Source organism: Vicugna pacos, chromosome 7, assembly GCF_048564905.1.
Source record: "Vicugna pacos chromosome 7, VicPac4, whole genome shotgun sequence".
In the NCBI taxonomy this organism is placed as follows: domain Eukaryota; kingdom Metazoa; phylum Chordata; class Mammalia; order Artiodactyla; family Camelidae; genus Vicugna; species Vicugna pacos.
Window position 1 is genome coordinate 76,943,180 of NC_132993.1, and position 21,196 is coordinate 76,964,375.

At 47.5% G+C, this 21,196-nt stretch overlaps 1 long non-coding RNA gene across 2 annotated transcripts; it reads left to right on the top strand.

Moving 5' to 3' along the window:
• Window positions 1-5,270: 5,270 nt before the first annotated feature.
• LOC140697586 (uncharacterized) lies at window positions 5,271-7,002 on the top strand. Of its 2 annotated transcripts, none has more exons than XR_012074738.1 (3): window positions 5,271-5,405; window positions 6,317-6,423; window positions 6,747-7,002. It is a non-coding gene; the product is annotated as an uncharacterized lncRNA (long non-coding RNA). The 2 variants fall into 2 exon arrangements; XR_012074737.1 differs by having other exon boundaries at window positions 6,766-7,002.
• Window positions 7,003-21,196: the final 14,194 nt, after the last annotated feature.

Sequence of the window (21,196 nt, forward strand, 5' to 3'; positions counted from 1 at the left end):
ATGCTGGTTATGAATTTTGCAGCCCACTAAAGGATGGCAAATACCAGTCTGAAAAAAAACACCAAAGTAGGGCAAGGAAGGTAACACTTTGTGTCAGGAAGAAGTTACAATCCAATCTCATTTTAAATGCATTCAAGGAATCTTCTACTTAGATTCTTCTAGAAATCAAATCAATCTATTCTCTATTTGCATTTGTGAGGACCCAACCTTCTGCTTTGGGGTTTGCTTAAAGCAAAGTGTGGCCTGCCAACCAGATTCAACCCTCTGCTTGTTTTGGTAGGCCCGAGAGCTAAGAATCATTTCAAATGGAAAAAAAAAATTAAAAGAAAAATTTCCCAACACATGAAAATTACATGAATTTCAAAATCTCAGTGTCTGTATGTGTTGGATCTTGGCCACACTTGTTGGTTTGCATATCATCTGTGGCAGCTTTTCGGCTACAGTGGCAGGCTTTGGCGTGGACTGCAAAGCCTAGAATATTTACTACGTGACCCTGACCCCTGACTTAAAGATGTTATTTCTTATGCTAGGGATAGGATGACCATCAAAGAAACAAAGAAGCAGTTTTGCTGATGTGGGGTGTTTAAAGGAGCTTTGCTTTCTCCGAGCCTCTCCTTGGCTGGCCAGAGAATCTTCTTAATCCCGTAACTCACCAGCTGGGTGGGCAGTGGTCCAGCAGTTGCTCAGAGCCCCCAGCCGCTCTTAGGCACCACGTGGCCAGGCCCAGGGGGCAGGTGCTGGGGCTCCAGAAGTTTAGCCTTTGAAAAATCAGCCAGCACTGGCCTCAGACTTCTCCACTAGACTTTTCTCTTCCCTCTCGTCTTGCTAGCAACACTTTTCTCTGGTCTTTTTCTATTTCCCTTTGGGCTTTTATTGCCTCTGGGTCATACCTTCCCGACAAAGTATGTGGCAAAGCCAACTTTTTGGAAATATTAATGAACGTCCTCCCAACCCCCTCTTTTCTTTTTTTTAACCCCTCCTCTCCTCAAACTCCCTGCCTCCCCAGACAGCCAGGCTGTTCTGTGCTCTTGTCTGGAGGAAGCTGGGGTGAGGGGGACAGGGAACCTCTCTGGCTTTAACTTCAGGGCAGGGAGGCCTTGAGACTGTCACTCAAAACTGTTGCAGGGGAGCATGAAGGTAGAGATCAAGGCTTCTGCTTTACCTGTTCTCTGGGCTGAAGGGGGTGGAAATGGACAGGGAGGCTATGTGCAGAGGCATCAGTGAGGGGAGGGAGGGAGGGAGACACAGTCCCTGAAGATGCAGAGTCCGGCACTGGGAAATTGTCAGTGAACACTGGGACCATCAGCCTTCACTTTGGCCACTAGCTGGCCTGCCCTCATCTTGGTGGGAGTATCTTCTACAGCAGTCAGAACGTCCCACAGGGCATGATGCCATCCTAGCCTCCAGCTGTGGCTTTCTGCCCATCCATCTGCCCTGCAAATTCCCCAGTCTGATTTAGTCCCAAATCAAGGAGATGGGGGTCTGGATATTTAGTGGACAGAGTCAACCTGAGAGTCCCCTCCCATCTGGGTCAAACTTGATGTGTTGAAGTGACTGACATATTCTAGATTTCCACAGTTCCACAGTTCCTTTTGCCATGGGACTGGGTGGGCCAGGCTGGTGGTACCTGCCCTCTCCAGGGGGGGTGTGTGTGTATGTGTGTGTGTGTGTGTGTGTGTGTGTGTGTCTTCCTGTGTACTCAGGGAAGCTAGTGTGTCCAGGAGGATATGAGTTGGGATCTGGGATTTGGTGGTGGTTGAGAATAAATGGATGGAGAGCAAAGTAGCCAGACAGATGTCGGCGAGGGGCAGAAACAACGACCACTCTCCTCATAAGTCCAGTCTGCTGGGCTTGACATCAGGGACAGAGTCCCACTTTTTTCTGCTCCATTCCTAATTTTGGTGCAGTGAAAGGAGGAGCAGAGCAAAGACAGACTGAATTTCCTCATCTCCCCACATCTCTGACCCAACCCCGACCTTGGTAACTTTGTCTAATTTGAGAGGTGGAGAGAGTCTTTCTCCAGCTGCTCCCCCACTCTCCCCCAACCCAACCTTCTGCTAATGGACAGTGGCAAACTTCCTCTCATCTGCCAGGGTTTGAAAGCTTGACCTGCATTTCACAGAAGTCAGCTTGAGTTCAATGGCAGTAGATTGCCTGATCTCATTTATTTTCTCCTTTAATATGTGAAGTTAGGACAGCTATAATTTGAAATGGAAATTTATGCAAATACTATGTAAATTAGGTCATTCCCAGATTAACTGGGGGAAAAAATCTGGTCGCTTTAGCAGGCACCATCTGTTCCCTCCTTATTCTTTCCATATCTGAACCCCACCCCCTTCCTTCCCCATCCACTCTGAAACTTGTTTTCCTGTGGCTGAGAAAAGAGATCTTTCAAGGGAAGGAAACAAATCACCCATCAGTGCTCCATGTGGGCCGTTCTGGTGTCCATTATGCTGTGAGAAGAGGCTCAGGTGAAGGGCTGGGATGAAGTTAGGATTAATTGTGGGCTAATGATGCTTCCTTGAAGGACAGAGCTGCTCGGGCTGGCTGTGCTGGCCTGGCTTGTCCTAAGCTGAAGAAGCCGGTGGAGGAGGGGTGGTCTCAGAGTGAGCTGCCATACCAATAGGTCTGCCATGTACACCCCCAACCCCCCCCCACCTTTCCACTCTTTCCTTCTGGCCTCTCCTGCCTATGATTCTTCTTCCTTCTCTTTGCCTTTGCCCAAAGTCCTCTTAATAGAGCCCAAAAGCTCTCTTACTCCTATTGTGGCAGATGGAGCAGAAAGGTTTGGGAGTTGTGCAATCTTGGGAACTTCTGGGTCCAGGTATGTTGGTTGGGGGCAGGAGAAGAGCTCCTGTGCCCAGGCCTCCCACCCCTCCCCTGTGTCTCCAGCCTATTCCTGATTTGGGACAGTGACAGCTGCAGTCCTGCTCTGGGGAGGCAGAGCCTAGTACCCCTATAGCTGGAGAAGTTCCTACTCCACATTTCTTAACCTTCTTTTCATCATACCAGACAAAGGCTGTTCCTGTGGGGGAAGAGAAGGGTTCCTGACTCCTTTGTTCAGTGTCACTTTCTCCCTGAAGGGGGCGGGGAGTGAGAGACTGCCCAGCAGTTCATTAGCTCCTCCCTTCTGCAATGAGGAAGCCTCATGCAGCAAAGCCCCAAGCAAACAAGTAACTTCAGCGTAAATACTTTTTTGGTTGCTAGCCACTGACATTTTGAGGTTGTTTGTTATTGCAGTAAAACTTAATGAAAGCTGACCAATATACCCTCTGTAATCTTCATTAACCTTTCCCCAAAGCCCCTTTAAAATTTTAAAAACTTATTTAAGGTGCTCATGTGACATTTTCTTATTTTGAAGTCAAATCAGAATAAAAGCATCTTCATACAAATTTGCTTTTTTTTCTTGATTCATTATATGACAGTAAAAATCACATGTGCATAAATAGCTTCAAAACCAGACCTCCAGGCAGTGGGAACACTCAATGCAAAGGCCCTGAGGCCAGAATATAATGAGCCCAGTGTGGCTGGAAATGAGATCAGAGAGGTGGAGGGTGGGCTTGAGCTTGGCCCCAAAGAATGTGCAATTTCAGGATGGACACAGCAGGTGGCACCATGTCCCTCTTCATAGTTACCACTGACCACACATGCTGGTTGGTAGTAGAGGACAAGGCAGACACCTCCACTAAAAGTTCTGCCAGGGAATCAAAGTCCAGCAGGCACTAAGTAAATCATAAAAGATTCTTAGAAATGGAAGAACTTTTGAGATCTCCCAATCTAGTTAATTGCCACCTAGGGTCCATGATGATTTGGAGGGGCTCTAGGATTCCCAGAATCCTTTGAACTGCAAAATGCACTTTTCAGAGGAAACCTCCAAAGACTCACTCCAAGGGATCTATGACCCCAAAAGGGCAAAGAACCCCTGACTCCAAGCAATCTTCCTTCCAAGGTCAGATATGAAGAGAATTTGCTCAGCAGCAGGCATCCTGGGCTAAATCCACATTTTACTAGGTGCCCTGGATCCAGACCTGAGTCTGCAAGCCCTGTTTTCTCTTGGTGGAAGAACCCAGAGGATGCCCTGAAGCTCCAGGCCTGAAGACACTGGGGCCCCTTCAAGAAATCAGAGTTTTATTGAGGGGCCTGCAAGCTCACACACAGACTCTCCACTGCCTTCCCACTGAACAGCAAGCCTTGCACATCTGTGCACTGCTGGTTTTCAAAGGTGCCTAGATGTTCTTTGGATAAATAATATATCACTTAATGTGGTTACTGAATTCAGTTACTTTGATCATAGAGAGTTTCTCACCTACTAGATGCTTTCTCTCTCTCTCTCTATATATATATCTTATAAGTCTAATATATAAGTAGTCTAATAAAAGCCTAATATGGGGAGGAGTGTCTGTCAAATAATTTGAACTAAATGGGAATCTTTATACTCAAAGTGGCTGAAACCACGGTCTGTGGCAAATGGGGAGACTGGGTGTGGAGAAATCTGATAACCAGGGAGGGCGGAGAGGGGTGGCCAGGGGATGGACACCCGGGCGGGAAGCTGTGAGGGGCGGCAGGTGGACGGTGGAGGCAGAAGTGAGACTCGAGCTGTGGGACCACTCAAGTGGAACCACAGACAGAGACCGAGGCTCGCTCCTCTGACCGGGAAGATGCAAATTTTAAATTCAGCATCTTGTTTTTTTTTTTAAAAAAATCCCCTGAAGCTATTTGTATTTGCTATTGGTATTTTAAAACACCAATTTAAATACCACATTTACCAGAGTCTCTTCTCGGAGCCCAGCTTCCTCCTCCTCCTTGACTGAGAGAAAGGCTCAGAAAACCCAAGGATCGACCTCAGGTGGTTAGACCTGCAGGTGGGTGGTTCCCCTGGGATGCTTTCAAACGAAACTGTGAGCAGAAAGGAGAGCTAGGGACTGGGATTCCTCTCAAGGGTTCCTATCAGCTTTTTTCCACTTCACTGCCTAAGCATGTCCTCTGGGGGCCAGGGTGACTGAATATTTATCAAGGGCCTCCTGGCTGACGACGTGGGAGACTGAGAACAGGAAAATCAGGCCCTGGCAGTGTCTGTGGAGCCTGCCTGGGTGCTGGCCAGGGTCAAGTTGCCCAGGTGACTACTGAGTTACACGCTGCCCCACCACCCACCTCAGGAGGCGTGTGTGGGCCTGGGCGCTGCCAGAGTTTGCTTCATGGGGCCATTCCCCACCCTGACTTCCACTGCTCGCCCAGACCCGACTGTGGCTCCATTGTCCACGGTGGCCTGGGCTGACCAGCTCGGCTTGGAGCCCTGCCCTGGGAGGACGCAGACTACCACGGTGTCACAAAGCACTGCTTTGTGGCCCTGACAGGAGGATTTTGTCACTAGCTGGGAGATGGCCCCTGGCAGATCCTGGCATGTGGTGAGCAGACAGCTCTGTGCTGGTCATGGTATTTTGAGTACCCCCAGTTGGATGTGCTCACTGGCACCTTTTGTGCTGACCCAGAACAGGGGTAGGGGTGGCACAGAAGCAGTAGTTTGTGCCTGGTGCCCACCACTGTGCAGGTTGACAGCAATGGCACCATTAAGGTTGCACAGGGCCCTGACATGGTGGTCTTCCTGGTTTCAAGGCAGGGGCACGGGTCCCTAAATAGTGGTAGCATCCTGTGGGTGCCATATCTGACCCGAGGAGAATGGAAGTGGATATCATGGGGTAGAAAAGAATTTCTTAACCAAGACACACACATATGCACAGTCACAAACCATTCAACTGAAGATTATTTCAACCACATTAAATTTGAGGACCTTAGTTCATTTCAGGTACTTAAAGATACTCAAAAGATAAGCCACAAACCAGGAAAAGATATGCGTAACACATAAGGGACCGAGGATTTGAATCAAGACTATCGAGAGTCAGGCACTCTTTGTGGAGTGGAAGGAGGAAAGGGACCAAACAGTTCAGTAGATAAACAGGCAAAAATGACAGGCATCTTACAGAAGAGGAAACACACAGGGCTAAGTAAATATGGAGATGCCAGCCTTGTCAGTACCCAGGAAAGTGCAAACCACGACCGTGATGAGGTCTGGTTCCTCCAGTGGTGCAGGCATTTGGACCCTCCCAGCCCAAAGAGCTCTCCTCAGATGGTTCCTAGTGACCCTGGGCCTTCCCCTGGGAGGGGGGCGGGGACCGCTGGGCCCTGCAGAGCCTGTGGTTCGTTCTTCCCCCAAGTATCTTCCCACCTACAGCGTGAGTGGGATCCCTGTCCTTTCCCTTCCTGTCCCTGCCAGACCCCCAACCCCCTTCTCAGCATCTTCCTTTGACTCTTCTCCTAGGTCTCAGCCTGGCCACCTGGGCTGCAAGGACATCTTTTCAAACTGAAAATTAGTTCATGTCATCTCACAAGCCTGTGGGGACCTCAGGGCAGGCTATTTACCACAAGGTAAGTATGCTGACAATTAGCACCTTCTAGACCAAGTCCAGGTAAAAGAGGGACTCCCTTGTAACCGAGCAGGACCCTATGGGGCCTTCCGGGGGCAGACCCCCTACTCTGTGTCTTCTACCTGCCTAAAGAAAAACTTTAGCCTCCTAGGCCTTCTCCGAGTTCCAAAGAATAAATTTAATCAGAGAAGTGAGAAAATGCAGAAAGGAAAATAGTCAAGACAAAATAATAATAGGTCATTAAACAAAGGCAAGGGATTTTAGTTTAGTTAGTCAGGGGCTGTAGATAATATTCTGAGCCATATCCTTTGAGCCACTTTGCAGAAACCGAAACTCCCACCAGGTGGAAGAAGTCAACTGTATGCTGCCCACAAGCACGGAGACCCTAGACTGGTGGGAACCAGAAGATTGATGATGTTGACGCCCGATTACCTCACCACCAATCAATCAGAAGAATGTCCACAAGCTGATCACACACTCCACAACCTGCCCTTCCTCACCCTGCTTTTAAAAACTTTTCCCTGAAAGCCATCGGGGAGCTCAGGTCTTTTAAGCACTAGCTGCCTGAGGACTGCTTGTTCAGTGCCTTGCAATAAACAGCTGCACTTTCCTTCACTAGTGTCAGTAGATGACTTTTCTGTGTGTGGGCGGGCGGACCCAAATTTGGTTTGGTAACACCCTCAGCTGACTGTAATCCCTTCTCCTCCCTCGTGGGCAGCAGTGCCTGCCATTGGCTGAGGCAGAAGCCAGGTGTGAGAAGTGGCATGTGCTGACTTGGCCAGCTCTGGGGAGGCCCCCCTCCTAACTCGGCTCCCTTGCTTGCACTTTCCTTTGGGGCCTACCTGGCCATGAATCCTTTCCTGATGAGCCTTTAAGAACTAAACAGGCAGCTAAAAGAATATCCTGAAATGACAGAACCCATGCTTGGTGTGAGAACAATATACAGCTGAGTGTACGGTGAACTTTTGCATCATCATATGTCCAAAAAATAAACACTAAGTAGTGGGAGTTGGGTGCCACTTCCAAAGTCGCTGCTAAGAGGAATGGTGAGACCTTTAGTCAGGTGTGACTGAGGGACTGCCATGGTCGTGGCTGGCTTTCCTTGCCGCTCTGTTCTCAGATATCTGGATCTCGGCTCCTCTCTCTCCCTCGGGTCCACCCAACGTGTCTTCCAAGACAGCCCAGGCCACCATGGTTGCCATCCTTCAGCGTGGACTTTGTAAACACAGCAGGCAGGGTGGATCTTTGATCTGCAACGGCTTCCCCTGGATAGTCCTTGTCAACCGTATTCCTCTGGAGATTTATGTCATTCTTTCTCGGTCCCTCTCCTTTTTTTTTTTCTGTCTTTCACTCAACAAACCAAGCTTTCATTATGCGCCAGATAGTCTTCTAGGCACAACTGAGGATACACCAGTGAACAAAGTAGTCACCAATCCCTGTCCTCATGGAAATGATATTCCACTTGGGGAGACAGGACATAAAAGATAAAATGAAACTTTGACGTGTGAAACATGATAAGCAACCCTGAGAATGACCTCCATGCACATGGCACCATGCCCGTGAAAAGAGTTAATTTCCCTGGCCATCGAGTGACAGAGAACATGGTTTGAGCAGACACCATAAACAGGCATCAAGCCCAGTGATTTACAGGCGTTACCTCATTTAAATCTGGTAACAACCCATGTGGTAGGTGCTCTTATGGCCTCCAGTTTCCAGATGAGGACTGGCACACACGGAGGTTCAGGGACTTCCTAAGGTCACCCACCTGCTAAGAAAGGAAGTCAGGATTTGAATCTAAACTGTGGGACCCTGGTATCTTTGTTCTTAAGCCTCCCAGCTCTGCCCTGACCCTCCTCAACGCTCACACAGCAGACTCTAGACTGAACCACAGTGAGGATGTCACCCCTGGAACCACACCACAGCTGGGAGAGGGTACACAGCCTCTGAATATGTAGGTGATGAAAGGGGTTTTCAGGTGGGTCTGAAATACCCATTTCCCTTCTGCGCAGAAGGCCCTGGTCCTGGCAGCAGCTGCCTGGCAGTGCCTTTTAGCCCCTGCAGGGTGTGTGGCTCAGCCCTGCCAGCACCAGCCTGAGTTACAGCACTGGACAGAGGTACCTCCCAAGTGAGCCCTGGGGTGTGTGAGGACACCTGAATGTACCTGGGGCAAGACTAAAGGTATTCTCAGAATCCAGAGACACCACCAGCCCTGTAGCCCCTGTGTACAGTTTGCTCAAAGTGGGGTCTGTAGTATGGGGGGTGGGGGCAGGGTATGCTCCATGTCTCTTCCCTGCCCATAGTGACAGGAAGCTGAACCCAAGAAACAGACCGTGCGTGCGCGTGCGTGTGTGTATGCAAAATGTCTTACCAAATTCAATACATGAGGCTGAACAACAGCTCCCACCTCCCTGGCCTATATAATAGGGAGAGCACCAAGTTTACAGGGAATGAGTTCCAGGCCCTTAGGCAATAAGCTGTGTGACCTTGGGCAAGTTGCTCAACCTCTCTGGGACTCCATGCCTTCGTAAAATGGAGCAAAAACTAATTTCCTGCCTGCTGCCCAGATTTGTGGTGAGAGTCACAGGAAATAGTGTACCTGAATGTGCTGTGCAAACTGTAAAGTGAGATGCATATCTTATCATCCTTGCAGGGACTGAAACACGGAATCCCACCAGAAGAAATCACCATGAGACTGGTGTAAGTTTTGATCACTGAAGGGTTTAGATTCCCGCTCACCCAAACCAACGGGCCAGGTGTATTGAAAACTGTCCACTTTGTTCCAAAAACATTATTCTGCAAGGCCCATCCCTCCGCTGCCTCCACAGCCGCCAACAGGCGAGAAGCTGGGGAGGCAGGAGGAGCGGGTGAGGGGCATGGAGAGCAGATGCCCAAGGAGGGGCTTGTGGGGAGGCCCTTCTGCAGGGCGGGGTTCACACCACGCTGTGTTTAAACAGGGCCCTGCCGCACACCCAGTCACCCGCTTCAGGCAACAGCCGCAGCATAAGGCCTCTCCCCAGGCCAAGTGCGAGCCCAGCAGATGTGCCATCCTCTCTGCAGAGTGACAGATGTGACCCTAAAACCAAGAAGGTCCCTGCCCCCACAGGCTCAGCCGGCTTCCCGCCCTCCCTCTGGAGAGAGGTGACTAAGAATTCCAGTTGCTCAGAAAACAAGAACGCTTATGTATCGGGCCCCCTCCTGCTTGCCATATGTTACTTGGTTTAATGCACGCATCCGCTCTGTGAAGTATTAGCCACATTTTACAGCCGAGAAAGCTGAGCCCTGGAGAGGCGGCGACATTTACCTCAGCCTCAGCCCCACAGCTTCGAGTGCATCCAGGACTCGTGGGCCCCAAATCCGGCTCTGACAGGACTCATTATTATTAACCGGGCAATAAATACTTCTTAAGTACCTGTTCGTCCAGGAACTGCTGAGGACATGAAACGCGCTGGAGGCGGCAAGGTGCGGCCTCCTGGGTGTGGAGCGAACCCAGGTGCCAACAGCAGGGCCTCCACAGAGAGTTTCTCTGCACGCGTGACCTCGAGGGCCGCGAGGACCAGTGAGCTCCGCTAGCAGGGCTCTGTGAGTCCTCCCAGCCAAACCTCTCTGAGGCTTGTAGGGTCCCCTGGGGACCGTGAGTCACTGTCTCGTGCTCCGGTGATGAAGCTAGTTAGCTCAGCCCGCACTGGAACTCCCACCTCAGGGCTCTTCTTCACCCACCGCGTGCCCGCCGAGGCTTGAGGGGAAGGCGGGCGTGGCTGCGGCGCTCGCGCGACCAGAGCCTGGGCTCCGCCTCCTGCTCCGGAGTCTGCGCAGAGCTGCGCTGGCCAAGCCCGCTGGTTCCGGTGAGCCGCTGTTTGGTTTCCCGGCGCCCTGGGATTTGGGAGTCAGGCCAGTATTCAGAGCCATTTCCTTCCGTCTCCTTTTTGTGAAAGGGAAAGCAGCTCAGAGCTGCCAGAGCCCCAGAGCCGGTGGCTTGCTCCTGCGTGCCTTGCCTACCATTTGGCTGGACTGGAAGGGAGGCCTCTTGGAAGCCCGCTTATTCTCTGGGGGTGGCTGCTGGAATGCGCTCTCCTGTAGCCTCTGCCCTCATGGGGCTCGCCCGTCTTAGTCTCACCCCCCTGCCCTTTGTCCTAAAAGCAAGCAGTGTTAAACCGAACTTGGGTTCCATCACCTGCTCGTAGTAAAGCCAGTCTACTGACGCTGCGCTGTGGTGAAGCAAGGTGCAGCATTTTGTTCTAAGGCGCCAGACAAGGAGTCCTCGGGCGGCTAATGCTCAAAAAACCCGAACTCCCAGATGAGTTTCAGGTAAACATTTTTAAAGGCAAGGTGAGGGAGGGGAGTTGCAGGGTTGTGATCAGATCACGCACAATTCTGTGATGGGTTGATGGTTCCACATGTAAGTGGTATATGATACTTGTCTCAATCATTAATTCTTGAGCCAGGCTTTTGTCACTCAAGAGAGGCCAGGGAGACTACAGGCAGACAGAGGGCAATGGGGAGGGGTCTGTACCGAGAAGGCTTCATAGGGTCCTGCTCAATTATAGCAGCTTGGTGTCCAGTCTGACATCTCCAGTGGATGGGGGTCCTCCTGGTGGAGTGTCCTGGGACAAGGCCTCACTGGCCATGGTGACATGGGTGACTTAGTGGCAGCTTGACCTGGGACTCTGAGGTGTGTCTGTGAGCCGAGTCTGAAGCAAGGGGAGGGAAGCTTCATCCACCCTTGTCCCCGGCCCTGCCCCCTGCCTCCAGCGCTGGTTGTTCCTCTTTGAAATCCAGTGTCCTGGGATAGGCAGGGCTCCTTTCCAGAATGATGTGTGGCTTGTTTGCTCACCCCACTGGAAGGCTTCTCCCAACCCTGGCAGCTGCAAATTATTCCACACAATACACACACACAAAGTTTCATTTACAAGTCTCTCGTTTCCTTAAGTGATTTTCTATGACTTTCCCTGGAGGCTTTTATCTAAATAAGCTATTCTTCTAGATAAACAGGAAGGGAGATTGATTCACTGTCCTCGGAAATTAGGAGGAATGAAAGTATGCAGGCTCTGCTACTGGGGGACAATGAGCAGGGCTCCTGGGGAGGAAGGCCGGGCTAATCCAGCCTTGCGAGGCTGCCATTCCCATCAGTGGTCAGCCAGCGGGTGCCCTGTCCTGAGCTGGGCTGCGCTCCTTAGTGCCTTCCTGATGGCCATGCAGCTCCCTTGAGGTACTCCAGGGCCTGAGGACCCCAGCTTCATTCATTCCTGAACTGGGCATTAACTCCAGTCCCAGGGCCCCTCTTGAGAGTTAAGTAATGTGAGAGGAATTTCCATGCCTTTGAGTAGTTTCCCTTTGGTCTGCAGATTTCCAGAAGTCGCCACCAGACACTGGTGTCACCTCAAGCTTTTAAACACTGGGCTACCTGTGATTCTAGGTTGCTGTTCATTTAGTCTCAAGATCTATGATTATTTTCCATACAGTAAAGTTATTAAAGGCAGTGGAATTCCAGAGTCATCTGTAAGATAACACTTTTTTTCCTTAGGTCCTAGAGACAGTGTGAGCCAGGCTAGGAGGGCTGCTCATGCTTACTCAGTCTCTCAAGGGCAGTATACTGGAGGTGAAAGAATCTATCTGAGATCAAATTCTGGCCCTGCTGTGTGACTTCGGGCAACTTAATTAACTTCTCTGTACTTCTGTTTCCTCATCTGTCAAAGAAGAATGACAATACCTATCTTACTGTGTAGCTGTGAAAATTAAATAAAATGGATGTAAACACCCTCACACAATACCTGGCACATAGCAAGGGCTTAGTCAATGAGAATTCTCTTTCTCTTCCAAAATCTGGGGTTACCTGAGAAGGAATCTAGTATTAGAAATCTCTCAACATTTCAGTGGAGTTGCCTGAAAGATCAGAAATGTTTGGGAAAGGGATTAGAAGGGAAATAGGGTCTATGAGAATGTCATATGGTCACCAGGAAACAAGGATGTGAGAAGTTCTTTAGCAGAAATTAGGAGATGACCTCCTTCATTTGAATCCTAGTAATGGATGATTTAGTCTGAGTATGATTACATGGAAATGAGACATTTTCCATTTGTGATAGAGGAAAACCATCTCCTTGACTTAGGGCCACTCTCTAGGTATACGGGACCCACCCTACATTCTGGTTCAGTTTCCTTCCCCAGCCCTGGTCCTTGGCAAGTGTGTAAAAGTCTTCATAAATGCATAAGAATAATTGCTCAAGACCACTGATGTGTTTCTCTCAAATCCTCTTGCTCATCTATAAAACAGAAACAGTTGAAGTAAAGTGACATTACCCAGGGTCACTGGGAATTGAGTTCCTGTCCACTGTTCCTTGGACCTGTTGATCCCCAAGGCTACCTTAGGCAGAGACCAGCAGCAAGTTCAAGGCCTTGTCAGGAAGGTTCTCCTTTAATTACACCCATCCATATACATGAAACACAGGCTTCCCTGGAATTGTTGAAAAAAAGAGATAAAAAGACTTGAACAAGAAAGTTCACTGCAGCTTTATTCGAAACAACCCAAATGCCCATCAGCAGAAGAATGGTAGACAAATTGTGGTATATCATACAGTGGAATACTACACAGCTATAAAAAAGTGAATTTCTGAAGCACACAACAATATGAACCATTAGGCTGAGAGAAAGAAGCTATGTGCAGAAAAAAGTATACACTGTATGATTCTATTTACATGAAGTTCAAAAACTCAGCAAAAATAAACTAAGGTGATAGAAGTCAGAACATGGATTACCTTGGGGTGGGGATGGGTACCTTAGACTTGGAAGGGGCACAGAGAACTTCTGGGGAGATAGGGATGTTCTGTATCTTGGTTTGAGTAGTGGTTACATGGGTATATATAGATACCAATTCATAGAGATGTACACTCAAGATCTGTACATTTTATTGCATGTAAATAAGAATCAGAATTTTTTTCATTATGTCAATAAAATATTTGAAAAGGAAAAGAGGAATTGGAGAAGTGTGAAAAGGTCAAGTTAAATAGGGGCTATCCAACTTGGAGCTGGCCTCAGTCATCAGAAAGCCCGTTAACCGGGAGGGTGGGTGGAGCTCAGTGGTAGCTCATCTTTAGCATGGACAAGGTCCTGAGTTCAATACCCAGTACCTCCTTTAAATAAAATAAAGTAAAATAAAAATTTAAAAAAGAGAAAGCCCAGTAACCTGCTTCTCCTTGGGGCTGTGAGTCATGAGACTGAGGCCTTCCCCTGAGCCACATTCTGACCCTGGCCCCAGCAACAGACTATCTGACATTGGATTTATGTCAAACAATACTTCCAGGCCTTTATTTCAATTTTGCAGATAATATTAAGCCAAAAATTTGCCTCTATGCAATTCTCCCCACAAGTATGCCCCCATTTCCCCTGAACTCCCTGAACCATTCACCTAGTCACCCCAGCAGCCATCTGTGACCCTTACTTGTTTGTACCCCACACCTAATCAATCACCAAGCCCTATCACTTCTACATCCTTATTAGCTTTAACACACATCCATTTGTTCTCCACCTCCAACATCCTAAATCCAGACCACATCATCCTACATAATGCACCAAACTCCTACCTGGTCTTCCAGTCTCCCATGGTCTTGCTTTTCTTCAGTGAGCTCCTCATTCTGCTAAAAGGTTCACTGCCCTAAAAATGCAAATCGCAAAATACTTGAAAATATTTCTACAGCTGCTAGATAGATAGGATGGTCACAGACAGGATGGTCAGAGAAGGTGACATTTGAGCTTCTGCTGAAAGGAAGAGATTGCTTGTCACCCCACAGTCAACATGTAGGCCATAGTCATTATGATCTCCTGGCAACTCCTAGAATAGGCTGTGCTCCCTCAGGCCTCAGGGACTTTGCATATACTGCTTCCTCTACCCACAATGCTCCAACCTGTCAAGAACTGTGCAGGGCTTGAGATTTTACCCTACTTGTGGGCTAATCAGTTAGCCTACTACAATTCATGGATGTGGGTGGAAGACATGTGACTCCTGGGTCAGAGAAGGACACTTTATTATCCCTAGAGATAGTTGTAGCTGGAGTATTGGCATTTTTTCACTGTTTTTCTGACCCCAGATGACCCAACACCACCATTCAGTAAGATAGATGAGGTCTAAATAAGTAAGAAAACTGTTAGGGAAGGAATTGAGACCATAACAAGACAAGAACAGTTGAGAAGAGAGTATTTGGAACTGACTGCAACCTTCACAGAACTTTGGTGTTGGCAGGGGCCTCTATATTAAGTGATGGAAGCCCCACCCTGAACAGCTGCCATTCTTGAAAATCTGCTCAGGGCCTGGTGAGGAGGTTGACATGTCCACAGATAAATTGCAAGGCTGTGCTCTTAAGCTCCAAGCTCTGGTAGAGATGTGCACAATGGAAGCCGACAGGATGGACAGGAGGAGACCACTGAGGCTATATCTTGACTGATGGGCGGGAATTCCTCAGAAGGGCTTAAATACTGGTTTTGAAAATAGCACTGCATACAAGAAAAGGACAAGGGCATTTCTGAGGCAGAAGTTCCTTAAGTCTCACATTTATGCAATACTTTTGAGTGTTTTCTGGTGGGGGAGGGGTGTGTGAAATCCCTACAGATGCACCTGGGCAACTTGCCCAGAGAGGTGAAATTCCTTTCAGGTACTGCCTAACTGCCAGCAGTGAAAGGGACCAGAGGGCTGCGGGGCTGGCGGTGTGGGGGCAGCGTGCTCTTTAGAGAGGGGTTGCTGCAGTGCTCAGTGTTCCAGAACAAATCCTCCGCACCTTTGCCAAGGCCAGAATCGAGTCTGGTTCCTCTGGTGAGAACATGCCCTGGATTCGTGACAAGGCCTGCTTGTCATGCCCAGTTGGCAGGATTTCAGGACCAGTGCTGTCACCAGACTACTCCTCGCTGGCAAGGCAATTCAGGACCCCCTGGGGCCAGCAATGACAATCTTTGGTTCCTGGAGTTGGGATAAGCAACGCACCCCAGTGTTGCAGAAAAATCGCCCTCTGTACCCCGAAAAGTGAATTCAAACCCAGAAGCAGAGTTCTGGGAGCAAAGAAAAGAGCAGCTGTATTGCTTTGCCGGGCAAAGGGGAGTCACAGCGGGCTAATGCCTTAGAAACTGTGAATCCTTCTTGGGGTTGGGGTCCTGAGATTTTACAGAAAAACTGGATGGAACAGAAGAGGTGATAACAATCAGGGCATAGGTGTTTCATTCCTTTCATCTTGATAAGAACTTGCTGTTGTTATGGAGGAATTTAGGAAGGTCTGCCAATGTTCTTGAGGTTCAGTCCATGACCTTTTTCAAGACCTCTTGAAGGGTAAAAAAGGATTGAGTTATCCTAAGAAAAGAGTGCACAGGGAGGGGAGCCCGTTAGTCATACGATCAGTTTAGCTAAAAGTACAGGCCTGACCAATTCAAGAGCTATCTTGTTAGTTTTCTTCTCTTTCACCAGCTCCACCACGCTGTCCTCAGGCTGGACTCTGTTGAGAGCAGAAAGCTCTCTGTGCAGAGGTGTGGGTGAAGGAAGCCACAGACATATCAAGCCAGCAAGGGCTTACAGTCGGTCCCGAACCCCTCGGACTCCTTTGTCTGGCAGGTGAAGAAATGGAGGCCTGGGAGGGCAGGGCACCTAACCTGAGGTGATGTAACTTCGTGGAGCGCTCTCTCCTCACCCTAATCCAGTGCTCTGCTACCTCTTCCCAGCTTCCTCCAGGCCCTGTGTCAGAGCCCAGCCTTTCACACTGAAGGCACCCTTGAATTGCCTCCTCCTCCCTGGTCTGCCAGCCTAGAGAACGAATGCACCTTTCCTCCAGGTATATAGTGGGAGCCCTGGGCGACTGATGAGGGAGGGGTTAAGTGGACAGATGCTATAGGCTGGGCGCTATTTGGGGTTGTTGCTTTTTAGTCACACAACAACAGAACTTGGCTGGACCCAACTTAAGAAAAAAAGTTTGTCTTCATTTAAAAAGTAATGTTACAAAAGTGTGGATGAAAAATGTTGCCTGCCATATCAGCAAACAAAGGATGTTGCAGCCATCAAGCCAGTACAGCCCTGAGGGAACTAAGGATGGAGACCAATGGACTGCCAAATCCTCAGCCACTGCATCACCCTCAACAGTGCACCCCAAGGGGACTCAGGATGGGAGAGAATGGAAGCCCTAGACAGCTAAGGTGCATATCAAAGGAATGACTTCAGTGAACCCAGACTCTTGCATCTTCCCTACATAGAAAAGGGCTTAATTCGTTAACTTGAGATATCTGGTTTTTCTTTAATTGACAGTAATCTTTTGATGTTCCCGCTACCTGGTCTTTGTTGCAAAACTCCTATATATCCTGGCTCCCCTCCCTACCTCTTCAGAGCAGTCCCTCAGAGAGGCTGCCTCCTAGGCTTGAAGTCCCCAGAAAGTCCACCAAGTAAAACATATTTCTCAACTTTTAGGTTGTCAACACAAGTTTTTAAAACAAAACAAAAAACCCCAATGTTTCCTTTCCAAATCTGAGTAGGATTGAGGAGATTACGCCATTTTGATTCTGTGGCTCCTCTTATCCCCTCACCACACCCCACTCCCCAGGTTCACAGTCCTGTCCTCCTAGACACACGTACCCCAGTTTAAGAAGCAAGATTTGGGGAAGCTACGCTGAGCAGGTGACTTAGTCGCTGGCTGTCCCTCCTCTATCTCTCTCTGCATTCAGCTCATCCTGTCCACTTGGCCTTGACCAGGGAAGAAGGAAGTCAGAAACTTGGAGGAGGATGGGTGAGGCACAGGAGGGAAGGAAATCCACATGTGCCCAGGCTCCCCTGAAGCACTGCCGTTGGTTCCTGAAGGAGCTAGGACCCCCTGCTCTTTTCCACCCCTGTCCTCCGGTGATGGGGGTGGGAGGAGGGGAGGCAGGAGAGGTGGAGGAGGAAGGGGTCACGGCTATGCCATGTTGTGAGTACCCTCCCTGTTCACACCTGAGCCCTCTCTCTGAGCTCTGACAGCCTCAGCCCTGCTGTGGTGTGTTCACAGGAAACAGGAAACACGGCTGAGCAGACATCCCTTTAATACTCCACAGCTAGTAGCAGGCTATACTGCTGCAGCTCTGTGCTGGAATGAAACTTTGCATATGCGTGAACCCCAGAGTCCCCCAAAGTTCTTGCCCCCGAGGCTCTTGGTGGGTGGCAGCCTCTGGTACCTTGTAGGAACCTGGTATATTTTGTGTGCATTCAAAAGCAAGAGGACTTCAGGATCCCTTCCTGAACCTCTCAGGCAGCATGAGAAGCCAAATACCAATTCCTACGGGCGTGGGCTGGTGTGCAGTTTTACCCCACAAAAGGCGGGCCCTGCCATGCTCACCCAACTGGTGGTGTGAAGGTTCTGCTTGGAAGAGGGAAGAATCAACCCTGGGCAGCTCTGGGCCTGTGGCAGGCATGGTGTTCCTGACCAGGCCAGGCACAAAGGCAAACAGTGCACAGCAGTGGGTTAAAGAGATCGTTTATCTTCCTGCCCATGACAGACACGAGCTCTGGCCCGGGGCCCAAACTTCTTATCCTTGAAAAACACATTTTACAGATTGCTGGCAAAAACAGCCAACCCAGATTAAGCTGCCAGACCTAACTATTTTGGATCTTCCTCCTACTCCTCTGGAAAAAAATATGAGATCAAGATTTTCTAGGCTGCTTCGTCCCTCATCTCCCCCTAAAGACAACGAGAACCTCAAAAACCAAGGCTGGAGTTCTGTGGGGGTTTGCACCCCTCCAGGAAGCCAGGTGAAAAGCTTTAGCCCGGTTCAATAAGGGAGGAAATGTATTTGCATTTCAGAAGGATTCTTCAGTTTCTAATAGTATTCCTTCAAACGGCAGATTCCTAAGGACATTTAAGGATTTATTTACAGGTCGTTAACTTGCTTGACGGAGAAGCTGAAGGGCAGAGAGATTTTGAGTTGACGTTTGGAGGTGCTACCTCAAATGGTGATCAAGCAGAAAGAAAGATAATGGGCTTTTGAAATGATAATGTGAAGTAACGGGGACAAGAATTTGTTTCATAGGCACCACTGTAGGAAAACGTTTACAGTGTAAAGAGAAGCCCAGATGTATTGCTCTATATAATTAATATTTTAGCGAGGGGCAGTCCTCCTCAGTTGTTCATATTCATTTTTTTCTCCAAAACATCACATAAATTGGATCATCAGAAAACAGGTTTCTGCCCAGTGGATTATATTTTTTTATCACAAGAACAAGGTTGTGAACTTGGCGTTACATTCCCGATTAGGGACTTGACATCAAACACGTCAGATGTGATTTGATGATTTCTCTCAGAAATGCAAAAATAAAGTAACTCTAAACTCTGTGGTCATTATAAATGGTAAAATTGTGCTCCAAGTACTATAAAGGGACTGTATGCATCCCAGAAGTCCCTTGTTGCTACCCCCTGGCCTGCTGACTCTTGCTTAACTGCTGTCTGCTGACAGATACCATGTCAGTGCAGTAACCATGAGGCAGGCAAGGCAAGTATTAGGCGCACAGCTAGTGGGAAACACAGCAGGAACTTACACTGTGGGTTTTCTTTCAACTCTTAAATTGGTCATTTTCCAAGTATTAGAGTGTCACCCTTTGAAGCCCGGCCCTGGCAATGGTGGACTTTGTATATTTGCTGGCATCTCAGGGGATGCTGCTTTAAACACACATACATTCTAGCCTCCAAGACTCCTTTTTATGGCTGCTCTTTCTAAATCAAAATGCCTTTCTATGTTTTTATGTGGAAACTGAGGGCTATAAAAAGTTCTAAAGAAAAATTTAATAATGAATCACACAGAAGAAAAGTACAAAGCGTGTTAACAATATAAACGTGACCTAAAATGCTGACACTTCCAATAAACATTTACCTTGCAAGACTCTGATTTGTTGTCTTTAGAATTTAAACGAGGCTTTTGAAACCTGATTTTTTAAATAAAGTAAAAAACTGTCCCTTAAAGAGTCTTAGCGAACACTTTTTTTGTTTCTTTCCTAAAGTTCCCAGTCAAGGTTTTCAAAATCCTTCCCCTGACCATAGAGCTGCTGGAAGTGGCACAAGTGGCTTGACAGTTTGTTGACAAGAACAGCAACACTTCACACTTCACTGGAAAGCCATAAAGGCGTGTTCCAGGTCATTAACTGAGACTTTTAAGAGGAGTTGCTGCTGCATTGGGGTAGTAGGAATAAGGAAAATTTCTTTTACAGTTTTCACAGCCTTTTTTTTCCCCCTGTGATTTTAAATCCTATGATTTAAAAAATAGATTTCAAGTGCACAGAATGCAATTAGTAGAAACTCTTGATCCATGGTGCACTCTCATTAGTCCAGGCATGGTCTTATTTTCTTTATATTATTTTTATCTGCTAATGAACACCTGCTGAAACCAATGCCCAACCAAGAACTAGAATATCACTGCCATTTTTCGTTGACCTAAGGGCACCCTCTCTATCCCTGCCCTCTGCCTCTCACATAGTTTACTCTTCTCCTAGATTTGGTGCTTGTCATTCTTTTGCTTTTTAAGATGAATTTTACCAAGTGTGCTTATATACCCAAATAATATGTAATTGGGTTTGCTTGTTTAATAAAACTGGGTATCACATATTGTTTTTTGTAGTCTGTTCTTTTGGCTCAGTACTGTTTTCGAGACATCCATGTGGTTGGTAAAACTGTCATTCATCATTTTCACCTCTATATTATATAGTCTACTGTGTGACTACCAGATTCTATTTATATTTTCTCCTGCCAATAGTATTTGGGTTGTTTCTACTCCTTTTTCTAAAACAATCTTTCCTGCTATGAACATTCTTCTGTTTCATATCACACAGGTGCTACTGTTTCTTTTGGTTATAATCCTAGATGTGGAATTACTGGATCTTAAAGCATGAACAACTGTACAAGATAATGACAAATTCACATTCCCTTCAAACTTGATGTGTCAGACTTCTTAATTTTCATTTTACGATTTCTTTTTTGCGGAGGGGGTGGGGGGGTAATTGGGTTTATGTATTTATTTATTTATTTAATGGAGGTACTGGGGATTGAATCTAGGACCTCATGCATGTTAAGCACATACTCTTACCACGGAACTATACCCTCCTCCTCTAGACTTTTTTCCCCCAGACTTGTTACTTTTTTCAATACTTGTAAAATGGTATCTCTGTGTGGTTTCCCTCTACGTTTCACCCATTGCACAGTGCTTCTTGTTTATTTGCTGTATCTATTTCTTCTTCTGTGAAACACCTGTTTGAATCTTTTGTGCAGTTTTCTATTAGTTTCTTCTTTTTTTCTTATTTGTTTGTAGAAATCTTTATGTATTCTGCATGGTAATTCTTTGTGTTGTAATAACTTCTCCCAGTTGTAGCTTTTATTTTCTCTAAAGTATCTTTTGATGATACGTTTTGATGGTTCATTTTAATGTATCTGAATTTGTTAGTATCACCTTTTATGCTGATCACATTTCTGTCCTGTTTAGAAAATTATTCCCTATCTTAATATCAGGAAGATACTCTTACATTTTCTTCTAAAAGTTAAAGCTTGCTTTAGACATTTAAGCTCTTAATGTTTCTGGTTTAGATTTTTGTATATGGTGTGCAGTAAGATATGATTTCTGGTTTTTGGCCCCATTTGTTTATTAGTGTTTCCTGCCCCCACTTCTTTACTTCCAATGCATTTTAAAATTTCAAAAACGCATGGATCTGATTCTGGGCTCTCTACTCTATCCATTGGTCATTTCGTTGGTGCAGTTCCTTCACCAGTGCCATGCTTACTCTAATAATAAATCATTATAATAATACA